The sequence below is a fragment of the Osmerus mordax genome, chromosome 21, assembly GCF_038355195.1.
Source record: "Osmerus mordax isolate fOsmMor3 chromosome 21, fOsmMor3.pri, whole genome shotgun sequence".
Taxonomy (NCBI): domain Eukaryota; kingdom Metazoa; phylum Chordata; class Actinopteri; order Osmeriformes; family Osmeridae; genus Osmerus; species Osmerus mordax.
The window spans coordinates 3,663,234-3,676,888 of NC_090070.1; positions in this window are offsets into that span (position 1 = coordinate 3,663,234).

Sequence of the window (13,655 nt, forward strand, 5' to 3'; positions counted from 1 at the left end):
AAAAAGCCTCAAGAACCTATAACGGGCGCCATATTGGATTTTTCTGTACAATAAAGATTAAGGAAACACGTTTTTTCGCTACTCCTCCTTCAATTCTGGTGCAATCTTCCCCAGAATTGGCACAGATCATCGTCAGAGCAACCCTCACTCATGTATTCAACAGATTTTTGATTTTCACAACCGCTTGTCTGGTACAGCTCCTCAGCGCCCGCGTGCTCCACGCCTTTCCCTTGACACACGCGCAAGCTTGGCGAGACGCAAACACAACATTTCAGGAGAGTGTGGGCTGACCAAGCCCCCACTCATTGCTTGGTCTTTAGCAAAGGCCCATGTGGATCTTGATGGTATTGCATTTTCGATTTTTTATGCAATGGTAAAAAGTTCTCAAAACCCTAAAACATTGATAGTATAGGCCAAGAGTAACTACCACACCACAAATGGCCCAATATCACCAATAGTTGACGCTACAGGCCACACCCTGATGCACAAAGATACAAGGCTTTCTGGAATGGGTAGGCTCACCATAGACCCTGAAGCCGACGCCAAGTGCCACCAAGCGGTGCCATTTGAGTTTCAGCCAAAGCTAGCTAATATTTTGTAAGCCAAATTGAGCCACCATCTGATATTTTTTGGCTCAGCCAGCTGAAATTATTTGCGTCAAACAATAATTATATCTATCACATAGAGACATACACACACGAAAAGTAAATGATAAAATAAATCAATTTTGCACACCGGATTCGCCACAGTCTTGTGCTCGTTGCTATGATACACAGGACTCACAGTGAATTGATGACCAATTAAAATTGTGCGTTTTCCGATAGTGATGATCATAGACATAGACAGTAAAAGAAGCAATGCGTTTTTCTCTCACGCTGAGCTGAAATGGCGGAAACAACTAGAAAAGGTAATTGATCTGACAATGCTCGCCATTGGAGAAACAGCTGTTTTTAATTATCCAGTTATTGAACTTTGTGTATTCCATGCCTGGGAATGGCTCAATTGGCTGAGATGTTGTGCTGGTAATCAAGGTTCAATACCAGTCAGAGGCATAGTTTTTAATTTTTTATTCTGACCAAACGGTTTCTAGTCTCCCGATAAATCCTCCGGTTGTAAAACATAGCAATGCGTGTTTATTTGAGCCCATCACAACACATCTGTTTAGCGAGACTGTGTAAACCACTGCAACACAAGCCAGGTTCACCACAGTAGCTAGCTACACATGGTAGTGTTAGATTCACAACTGAGTTAGCTCTAATGAAGTATATTGATTATTGAGGTGGACCCCTTGCCTGTTGCGCAAATTATTTCAGTGACCTAAGCTAGGACACACGGCCACTGATGCTAGGCATGATTTGAAATTCTCTTCCATGACTTATGTTGAGTTATGGCACCCCAAACAACCTAATCTAAGCACTATGAGTAATATATTCTTTACAGCAGCAACCAGGTCTAGCCTGACGTTGTCATACTCATAATTCTAGTCAGAATATGAGTCTGAAAACTCTCCGTTGGGCTGTGACTACGGGGCCTGTTTCAACCGAACTCGTAAAACAAATGCCTCTTCGCTCAATTGGATAGACCTACAACCAATCAGAGCAACGTAATATGTTGTTTGTTGAAAACGAATTCAACCCAAGGGCTCTTTCGTGACGTTGTTGATTACGTTACTGTTGATCATCTGTCCATCATCGTATAAAGCCCGCCCTGGCAATTTCATTGGTCCGTCCAGATCCTGGTTTTATGTAGTTGTTCCCAATACGAGACCCTCCAGACCCAACTTCCCGACCAAATTCTTTTGTGGGCGGGGAGAAGTTGGGCTGGCAGCCAGGCTAAACCAGGGGCCCGTTCTCCGTATGTCGCTTATTACATCCTTGATCAAATGACACATCCAAGATGACATCATCTTGCTTATCATGATCTGGCTAATTCGGTTCTTCGAACACACTTGTTGTTTATGATTAGTATAGCTGGATTGAGTTATACGTTGGTCTAAAAGGGGGTATGTATCGATAGTAGAAACCTTGATCAGCAACGCTGCTATTGGCTGCTCACATAAGTCTATGGCTGCTCACCGTGGCCAAAATGAGCGCCCTGTTTTTTCTGCAACAGAGCCAACAGAGCAACAGCTTGCTCGAAGGTTACTCCGAATTTGAAGATTTTATCAGAACGCCAGGGAAAACCTCAAAGTCTGCAAAATCCAAGAAAGAGGGCTGGCAAAAAGTAGCAGACCAAATTAAATGTAGAGGAGTGACGCGTTTTATCGCTTATTACAGTAAGCTAGGCCTATGTTTTTTTTATTTTCATACTTTCATATTTTCATTTATCATCTTTAATGTCATATGATGTGGTTTCAACAAATGTATTATGTAAATGACACCCTCACAAAAAAACGATAGGCTATCCTCTCAAAAAGTATAGGCTAGCATATCGCGCTGTGCTTAAGGAGCCTATCTATCACGCAATGAGCAATTAATTCGGTTTCATGTTAAATTCTGCTAATTATTCTTGCACCTTCTGCAACAGGTTCCTGTAGTAAAAACGGGAAAGACATGTCTGTGACAGACTTCCTGTATCACCTCTGCTTGTAAAGCCTCAATCTAATCGTGTTTACATAAAATAAACCTGCTCCCAAGCAGGTTTAAGCTTACGGACCTGTTGCTATGACAGCAAGTCCAGGATGAGCTTCGAAGAACCGAACAATCCAAGATAATGACAAATCGTCAACAATCAAATCCAGCTAACTGAGTTAGCGACGTACGGAGAATGGGCCCCAGGGGGGTGTTCCATCAACGTCGCTAACGCAAGTCGCGCTAACACGAATAAGTCTCACTTGGGTAAACGTCAATTTAGACTTAAGCCTCAAGCCGTTCCACTAACGTCCCGTTCCACTAACAGGCAACGCTAATTCAAGCTAGACCTCAATAAGCTTAGACTGTGCAGCCCAGATCAGGCGATCGTCGAAAAGAGGAGTTATGTCGCAAAAAGTATAGCGTAAAGCAGCAGAGGTGTGTTGTTTCAGCAGCGTAAATTGATTTTTTGAGTTGTTTTGTTCTCTAAAAGGGCAATGTTGCCGCAATTAACATGGCAAGGGAGACAACTTGTCAAACCATTACGACCGTTAAAATGCATAAATTGTAGACCTACCAAATCTACTTAACATATATATATATATATATGCATTTAGGCCTACTGATAATTAGCGTAATTTGATGAGCTGTCTGAAACCGTTCTGGCAGGCTAGCCTATGGTCGATATTCTCAACAGGAGATTGAGAATAATAGCCCAAAAAAGAACGTGGCAGCAATTGAAAATTGTAGGATACAATTCAAAACACTGAAGAAGGCCATGGTTAATTGCACTTGATGTGGGCTAATAATGTTTTTGTCTTCACATCTTGAACAAAATCAAAAATTACTTCAAAATAACTTTGCCACACACATTTATTAACTGATAGGCTAAATGCTGAGCTTTAAGATAAAAGGGAAAGATAACCATGACTTAAATGGGGATTCACTGAAATGACTAGTATTGCACAGATCCAGCACTGACTTTTTAGATCAGAAGGTGACCCAAACTGCACACTTTGTTTGGCAGAACAGTCATTTAAAATTGCTCAGCATGACTATCATTATTATATTACGAGTATTTCCAATTAACATAGTCTGCCTCCACAGATCCAGAGGGGGCTTGGACAGTGACAGACTGTGGCTGTGCCAAGTGTTGTCACAGCCTCACTTTGGGAAAGCATGCCCTACTGGGAACATTAGGGGAGACTGTTGGGCACAGAATGTAATTGTCTTCTTTGGAAAGGGCAACATTTGGGACACTGTCATGTAGGGGCAGCATAAAGGGCACTTCATAACAGCACCTTTTTCCATTGGAAGTAAGGGCATGGGAAGTCCAATTTAGGCCATTGTAAGGGCACCTTATAGGGTACTGCATCACATTTTCTATACTATAAAGGAACTCTTTTTACATTTATAGAGGGCACACTGTCATTTATTGCATGGGGCATCCTGTGCACTCAAGCATATTTCACAATGTGAATGGCAGACAGTAGGGCACTTGGTCTAATTTTTGCCACTCTGGGCATTTTAGAAACGCTTTCAACCATGGGGGCACCAGGCAGTCACCCCCTGAGTCTTCCAATGGGCCTGGATATACCCATGGGGACAGTATATTGCACCTGTAATATTGGGGAAGCCAGAGGAGAGGTAATATACAGGCTTGTCAACATATAGGCTACTTTAAACAATGAAAATACTTTATACAATTGAATAAAAAGTCCTCCTTGATTCTTTGTGTTTCAAGATTACCAGAAAAACTGATGATAATATTCAGGTACTGCTTTGAAGCAAGGTATACCCTTCATATTTCCTGGCATAGTTGCCCGTTCAAGAATGTCCCACATGCAAAGACATAGACAGATGCAGACAGACTGAACAGTGTCAAGGCTTGGCTACAGTGGGTTTGCTTCCTTGTGTGTGATTCCAGCAGACTACATAGTCTAGGCCTACCTACATAGACTGCAGTCTACTACCCTCCTTTCTACTATTATAGTCTACTCTCCTTTCTATTACTTTTTACAAAGGATGGTAGGCTGCTCTTATGTGTTCATTGCCATCCTTAAGAGTTGCTAAAGTGTTATTTCATATATATATATATTTATGTATTTTTTTTTTTAAGAATGACAATTACATTTATCTAGATAAACTATGCTGGGCCTGCTGAACCTATACTTCTTCCACAGATACTGGTAAGGGAACCATTACTTCTGTCTCTGAAGACCCTTGGGGCTGGTGGGATAAACGCTCTTTGTATAATCTGAGCACCTTCATCCACCACAGGGTTGTCAAAGAACGGATACGCCATAATTGATTGGAACTTGTCTAGAAGCTCTGCTTAGTTTCTAAGTCCTTATTTATAAAAATTATAAATTATAAAAAGTCTGAATTTACGTTTCCGAACACGGACTAAAGTGGATTGCGCGCAGGAATTTACTCTACGGAACTGTCTTTTGAGATTCTGTTTCCGCCTGTTTGAAATTATTTGCAACACATTTTAGTTTAGCTTGACTTTTAGCCTGACACGGATCAGGCTAGTTCCGAAGTATAAGTTACCTTGGTTACGTAGCTAGAACTAAAATAAGCCACCTTAATGGAACGGAACTCTCGCTAAAGTAAGTGAGACTTGGCGAGATAAGTCTAGCTTTTCCTTAATCGACGTTGATGGAACACTCCCCTGGTTGAGACCTAAGCTTGGTGTTGTGTTGTCATTTATGGTCAGAAGAATGGTTTTCTCTCACAATCTGCAGATTGATAAATACGTATTAAAATCCAGAACTCAACTGAACTTAGTCACTCCATTTATGAAGAGACGGACAAACACTTTCTTCATCAGTACCCAGCATGCAGTGCGGCATGTACAAAAACAACAGCTACGCAAGGGATTTCAGTTGTTGTGTTCGTTCAGTTAGATGTTTGTAATGTTATTGTTTGTTAGTTAATATAATCTTGTTGGTCACCTTGAGTGTGCATGCTGTGTAGTTTAATGGGAACAGGGAGTCGGCCATTTTACTATCACAGGCTATACTTGCAAGGAGCTGAACGTGGACTGTGCCCTAGACCAGACCAATTGCCTATGAGGCTAATCTTGATTCTGGATTGACTGAGATTCTGGAAAGAGATCTACTCAAGAAGAGAGGTAATATCTGTGGTTTTCAAGCCATCTTTGAGAAAGTTTGAAAACAATGTTGCGGTTAATATGTTTTGATTGTGGGAGAAAAACTTTTGGACTACACCTAAACCTCATGCGGCCACCGCACCACCTGCACTGGGAAAGAGGGAAACAGCATGGATGGGGAAAGTGTGTGGGCAGAGCAAGCAGTAGTACTACATAAACTACATACGTCCTTTACTAAAGTGTATTCTGACTTTCATAAAGTTATTGTTGTAATCAAAGCTTTTAAAGAATGGATCTCTGCATGATGGGCCTGACCAGAGCACAGGTGGCCTGACAGAACACGCTTCAAAGTTGACACTTTCAAAAGGGTGGCATTTTAACCCTGTCAGTCCAAAATGTCTAAAAGTTGATACGCATGCCTTTTTTGCCAATGGGGAACAAAGAAGTCTCAAGAAACCATAATGTTGGCAGCATGGATATTTCTCTACAGTGACAATTTGTGAAGAATTTCAAAAAATGACTTCAAATCAGCCATTGATCCAATTGTCTTGAAATGTTGTGTACATGTATGAAATACATGTCTGTGTCATGTCAATTTTGTAATGGTTTGCAATGCTGAGGAGGAACCCGCCATTGCTGCCTGCAGCTATATTTAGGGTTCCTCCGGTAGGAGAACCCTATTGTTATTGGTGGTATTATTATTATTATTATGTTTTACCCATGGGAGTCAATGGCAGCCCCTAGACCAGTACCATAAAAAGTTGTGAAATTTGGCATGTTGAAACTGCAGACCATTACTAACTACCATACCAAACATGGGCCATGTGAGACAATAGGTGGCGCTACAGGCCACACCCCAATATGTCAATTTTCAAATTGATGCCATTTGCAGGCCATAAGTCCCAAAATTCTGAAATTCATTACATTTGCCTTATTTCTCATGAGGAACAAAAAAGCCTCTGGAAGCTAAAACGGCCGCCATATTGGATTTTTCTGTACAATAAAGATTAAGGAAACACGTTTTTTCCCTACTCCTCCTACATTTTTGGTCGAATTTTCTTCAAAATTGCCATAGATGATCTCCAGACTGAGCCTCACAAAAGTTATCGTCGGGATTTCTGATTTTCAAAACCGTTTGTCCGGTAGAGCCAATCAAAATCTGCAACAAAGCAACCAAACAGGACGTTTGGTCAAATCTAAGCAAATCTTTGAGATATCAACACCAAACTTGGTATGTCACGTGGAAGACACTACAACATGTTACCATGTGCAAAGGCAACTTCATACCTCTAAAAATGATTGATATAAAGCAAATCGAATTTATCGCTAACGCTAAAATAATGCATTACACATCCGCCGGCCAAAAACTTATACTCTGATCCAATCACAAGGTCATATGAAGACTCTTGAGAATGTTTAGTATACAAATCTGAGAAAAAGTTGACTGTAAGATGAAAAGTCGATTTTTAGTGAATATTTGAAACATGCATGCTTGGCTAATTGCTCCCCTCGCCTGCTCCAAATTCTCACACACTCAGCCTTCCCTTGACACACACGCTTTCTTGAAATTGTGTGCTGACCAAGCCCCCACCCTCGTTTTTAGCCCCTGTTTCATTTCGCTTCCAATTGCAGCTCGCCGTTACGAATATAAATTCTTTTTCGGCGGCCATTGTTGTTTTCAACTGGAGTCCCGTAATAGCCGTGTTTGAGGCAGCCACTTTCGGTAAGTCCTGTTTTTACACATTTTAAGCTAGAATTAATGATTGGGTTTGTGAAAGTACACAAATCTTGAATTATGGTGAAGGTTTAGCACTTTTAGACCTTTTAGATCGTGATTCTGAAGTGACGGAAAACCGAACTCGAAAAGTAGCTATTGTAGCTCTAGCTTTTTTCCTCTGTGTTTTTAATTAATGAGTCATTTTGCATCTCGGCGAATTGTTCATCAAAAAGGTCGAGGAGAGCAGCCTTTAGGAGAAAAAGCAATTCCCCACAGACCTGTCGGCTCATAATTGTGATTTGGGGCGTGAAAGTCTTTGTAATAAGAGTTATATTGCGTCCCGGGGGTACATTGTTTTGACGTTAGCCTCAGAGTCAGGCTCGGCTCGCCCACTGGCAGTGTGTAAACAATTTTGTATTTCACTCAATTCTACTCCAAAAACGTCAGGGAGGACTGCTTTTTGTAGACAAGGGCCTGCTAAAGATAGTCAGTATATCTGATTTTCAAGGCGAGCCTGTTTCATTCGTCATATGCCCTGAGAAAGCGACCTACGTTAGCCAGGCTAGTTTAGCCAATTTCGGTAAGTCAGGCTATTTAAAGGTCTCTGACAGTCAGAATCACTGTTTACAAGCAAAGGTCGAGCTGGTCTTTTGTCAGATGTGTATATATTGACCAGTTTAGAGGTAAATACTCTTGCCAGAGCCTGGAATCGAACCCGTGTTTTGAGTGACTGCATGGGTCTCCATGAGGTCAACACATTTGGATTCAAGTTCAAGTAATGACACTGCATTTCACAGTCAAAACTGAAGTCTGTATCAAGTGTAGATGGGAAAAGCTTCATTTTTCACAACTGACATGGACCCTTTCTTCACTTTGACAGGTCTGGAGGGTCACGCAGAGGCCTGCTCAACAGAGTTCAACAGAGGATGCAACAGACTCGAGGATGGTGAGATCCACACAGACCCCTTGCTGGACTACCCCTCTCTAGCTGGACAGCTTCTCTTCAGACCTGACCCCAGGACAGCTTCATCCAGCTGGCCTGCCTGCCTGCAGGCCCTGCTTGCCCCTGCCTGCCAGCACTCCAGAGACAGTCACCCCACAGACACAGTAGCTCTGCAGCCTGCTTTTTTGAGGACATTGATGAAAAAGGACAAGCCAGCATTACTTTGATGAAAGTCTAAATGTTTAATCCTTTCCATGTGCCAGTATGCCAAGCTGCTGACTTTGTGTCTTAAGTGATGAAACTAGTTCAAGTGATAGACTTTTGACCTGAATCCAATGATTATTCATCTGAATAAAAACCACTCAAGAGAAGTACTGCTTCTTGGATCATTTGTGCTCCACATCAGTACATCTCACACATTTGCCTTTGTTTCCATGGGATTCATGGAATTGTTAGTTTCTGCTCCACCATTTCCACCCTAGTGTAATAATAAGTATAATTTAGGACAGCAATTACATTTTTGTGTTATCCTTCCGCATTAGACACATTTAGTCAATGTTCTTAAACTCAACCGATTATTGTCATTTTACCATACTGTTCATATTGAACAGACAGTGTTTACTTGGAAAGATTACTGTATATTTCCACTTTTGATTTGTATTTCCATCGTAAGTTTGGTCTTTAATTTCATTTGGAAGTGGTATTAAAAGGTCTTACATTTAACTTGTTTATACCTGTAGACACCCTGTGAAGCCCCCACCCCCCACTCCAGAGACAGTTGGTGACAGAGAGGTGCAGACATTAAGTTAAACATGCCTTAAGAGTAGAGTAACAAATAGAGACTAAATGGCTGTTGAAACTCAGTTCTCCGAGTTGGTGCATGTCAGTTTAGGCAAAGGTAACCTTTTAAACCTCTGGGGCTGGGTTGCACCAACATGGATTAAATTAATCCTGGTTTAGAGTTAATCTAGGGTTAGTAAATCTATGTTTAAACTGGTTTATAATTAATCAGAGATGTGTTGCACATCTTAATTTTAACCTTGGATTAGTGAAACTAGTTTAAACAAGGGTTAAAACAGGATTAGTTTATGTTCAATGTCCGCCATGATGGATTCCGACGAAATGTAAACAAATTCACAACGTATGTTTAACAAATAGCCTACGGAACTAAATAGCCCTAGATGAATGCATGCGCTCTTTTTCCTATAGCAGCTTTTTGAATAAATGCCGTTACTGATACCGTTAGTTACCGTTTATAGCCTAGGCTACCACTACAGCGGCTATAATAAAATACGTTACAAATAGCCAGCTAGCTAGCTATGGCACGTCAAAGAGGGTCAAACTTTTCAACATTTGAAAAGATGTTGCTGACTGAATTGATGGAGGAGTTTGGGGTGATAATTTAGGACAAGAGGACTGACAGCAGTACTCTAGAAAAGAAGGAGCGGAACTGGGTCCGGTTAGCTGAGTGCTTCAATGGCTCTACCGGTATTAAAGAGACGAGGGACAGGGCGCAACTTAAAGCCTGCTGGAAAAACCTCAAGACTAAAGCCAAAAAAGATGCGGCGGAAGAGAGGCGTTGCCAATTTCAAACCGGCGGAGGACCACCAATCAATGCTACGGATCCTCTGTCAAAGAAGATCATTGATATGATCCCGCAGCAGATTTCCCCCCTCCCCAACCCCTACGACGATGACGGCGCATTAGATGACAGTACAGCCACAGAAGCTGCAAGTAACTACGAACTCCAACGCCGTTGGTTGCAGCAATAACGTGACAAAAATGACGAAAATAGGCTATAATGTTGCCTACAAAGCATTTGTTAGAGCCTATGTATTACTGTACATACACCTCAGATGTTAATAATTTTCTAATTGAATAGCACATCATACTACAGAAATAACAGTTCCATGTTCTCTTTAGTAGCCTATGGTAATTTATTAAATTAGTTATTTCCTATGTCATTGGACGTCAGAGACCTCAAGAGTAAAGTGCATTGTGCATAGTTGTAGGTAGCCTCCTAATGTTTTTATGTTTTTTTGTTTTGTCTAGCTGACACTATCATCGTACTGGAGCAAGTGGAGCCTCATGGAAACATCGAAGCAGCAGCATCCCCTGCTAAGCACCCTAAGCTTAGCTCTCACCAGGAGCTTCTCACATTAGAGAAGGAGAGATGCATGCTCGACATATAAAATGCAAAAATTAAAAAAGATCAGAATCAGAAAGGGATTTATTCGCCATGAAAGTTTGCACAGACAAGGAATTTGCTTTGGCAGGAAGGTGCATACAATAAACATATACCTAAAATTTAAATTAGTGGACTAACTATACTAAGGGTACATAAACTAGCAGTACTAAGTGTGATTAGAATATAATTAAATATACAATAAAATATAAGTTGCCGTAAATTACAATATAAAAATACAAAAATACAAATATTACAAAAAATACAAATGTACAAGATACCATGTTGTAATGCAGTGCAAAAAGCAGAGTGTTTTAAGCAAGAAGTCATTTGAGTCAGTGTGGTCCCTTGGCCTTGTTGAAGAGAACAACAGCGGAAGGGAAGAAACTGTTTTTGTGGCGTGAGGTATTGGTCCTGATAGACCGCAGCCTTCTGCCGGAGGGGAGTGACTGAAACAGGGAGTGTCCAGGGTGGGAGGAGTCGGCCACAATCTTCCTCGCTCGCCTCAGGGTCCTCGAGGTGTGCAGGTCCTCGAGGGTAGGCAGATTGCAGCCAATCACCTTCTCAGCAGTACGGATGATACGCTGCAGTCTGCTCTTGTCCTTGGCAGTGGCAGCAGCGTACCAGACGGTGATGGAGGAGGTGAGGATGGACTCAATGATGGCTGAGTAGAAGTGCACCATCATTGTCTTTGGCAGGTTGGACTTCTTCAGCTGCCGAAGGAAGTACATCCTCTGTTGTGCTTTCTTGATGAGGGAGCTGATGTTCAGTTCCCACTTGAGGTCCTGGGAGAGGATAGTGCCCAGGAAGCGGAAGGACTCCACAGTGTTGACTGGGGAGTCACACAGGGTGATGGGGGTGAGTGGGGCTGTGTTCCTCCTGAAGTCCACAACCATCTCCACTGTCTTAAGAGCATTGAGCTCTAAGTTGTTCTGGCTGCACCAGGTCACCAGGTTGGCCGCTTCCCACCTATAATCAGACTCGTCTCCACCAGAGATGAGCCCAATAAGGGTGGTGTCGTCCGCAAACTTCAGGAGTTTGACGGACGGATGACTGGAGGTGCAACTGTTGGTGTACAGGGAGAAGAGCAGAGGAGAAAGGACGCAGCCCTGAGGTGATCCGGTGCTGATGGACCGGGAGTCAGAGACTTGTGTTCCCAGCTTAACGCACTGCTTCCTGTCAGACAAGAAGTCTGTGATCCACCTGCAGGTGGAATCAGGCACGTTCAGCTGGGAGAGCTTGTCTTGAAGCAGGGCGGGGATGATGGTATTGAAGGCAGAGCTGAAGTCCACAAACAGGATCCTGGCATAGGATGCTGGGGAGTCCAGGTGCTGTAGGGTGAAGTGGAGGGCCATGTTAACTGCATCGTCCACAGACCTGTTGGCTCTGTAGGCAAACTGCAGGGGGTCCAGTAGAGGGTCAGTGATGGATTTAAGGTGTGCCAGCACCAGGCGCTCGAAAGACTTCATTACCAGGGCGACGGGTCTGTAGTCATTATGTCCTGTTGGCCTTGGCTTTTTGGGCACAGGGATGATGGTGGAGGACTTGAGACAGGCTGGCACATGGCATGTCTCAAGGGAGGTGTTAAAGATGTAGGTAAACACCGGAGACAGCTGGTCAGCGCAGTGCTTGAGGGTGGCTGGAGAGACAGAGTCCGGCCCAGCTGCTTTGCGGGGATTCTGCCTCTTGAAAAGTCTGTTAACTTCACCCTCCTGAATGGAGAGAGTCGTCACTGTAGAGGGGGGAGATGGGAGGCCTCCTGGGTGGGAAGGGGTAGTTCAAGACTGTCCAATTGTCTTTCAAATCTGCAGTAGAACTCATTCAGGTCGTTGGCCAGGCGGGAGTCGTTAGTGGAGTGGGGGGCTCTGGGCTTGTAGTTGGTAATTTGCCTGAGCCCTCTCCAGACAGAAGCAGAGTCGTTTGCAGAGAATTGGTGTTTTAGCCTCTCTGAGTACAGTCGTTTAGCCTCCCTCACCGCCTTGCTAAACCTGTTCTTCGACTCCTTGAAACTGTCTTTGTCCCCACTCCTAAACGCGGCCTCTTTCTCTGACCTCAACCTTCTGAGTTTAGCTGTAAACCAGGGTTTGTCGTTGTTGTAGCTTACCCTGGTGCGTGTTGGTATACAGCAGTCCTCACAGAAGTTGATGTATGATGTCACAGCCTCTGTGAGCTCATCCAGACTATTGGTAGCAGTCGTGAACATGTCCCAGTCAGTGCAGTCCAAGCACGCCCGCAGATCCTCCATAGCTTCACTGGTCCACTGTTTTGATGTCCTCACAGCAGGCTTACAGCGCTTTAGCTTCTGCCTGTATGCAGGAATCAGGTGGACCATGGCGTGGTCAGAGTGACCCAGTGCTGCTCGGGGGACCGCATGGTATGCTTTGCTGATTGTAGAGTAGCAGTGATCCAAGGTGTTTCCTTCTCTGGTAGGGCATTTGATGAATTGTCTATATTTTGGGAGTTCTTGAGTGAGATTGCCTTTGTTAAAGTCGCCTAGCACAATAACCAAGGAATCCGGATTTTCATGCTCCACACTCAGTATCTGGCTGGCGAGCACACGTTGAGCCTCGTCGACGCTAGCCTGCGGAGGCATGTAGACGCCACCCAGAATGAATGATGCAAACTCTCGTGGCGAGTAAAAAGATCTACAGTTACATTTAGTCATTTTTTTCAGTTAATAATAATAACAGTTAATAAAAAATGATTCCAGATCAGGAGAACAGTGCTGCAGAATCACTGTCACATCTTCACACCAGCCACTGTTAATGTAAAAACAAATACCACCGCCTTTCGTTTTGCCAGAGAGCACAGGGTTACGATCCGCTCTCAGCAGTTTGAAACCTGCTAGCTGTAGCGCAGAGTCTGGGATCAGTTCACTCAGCCATGTCTCCGTAAAGCACAAAACGGAAGATGAATGAAAGTCTCTGTTTTTCCACACCAGTAGCTGAAGTTCATCCAGTTTGTTGCTCAGTGAACGCACGTTGGAGAGAAATATCCCCTGTAACGCTGTGCGTGCCCCACGCCGACGGAGTCGCACCAGAGCACCGGCTCGTTTGTGTCAGTATCGCCCCTTGTGCTTAACAATAAAGTCAATTAAACTTTATATGTGTGTCCGACATCCATCA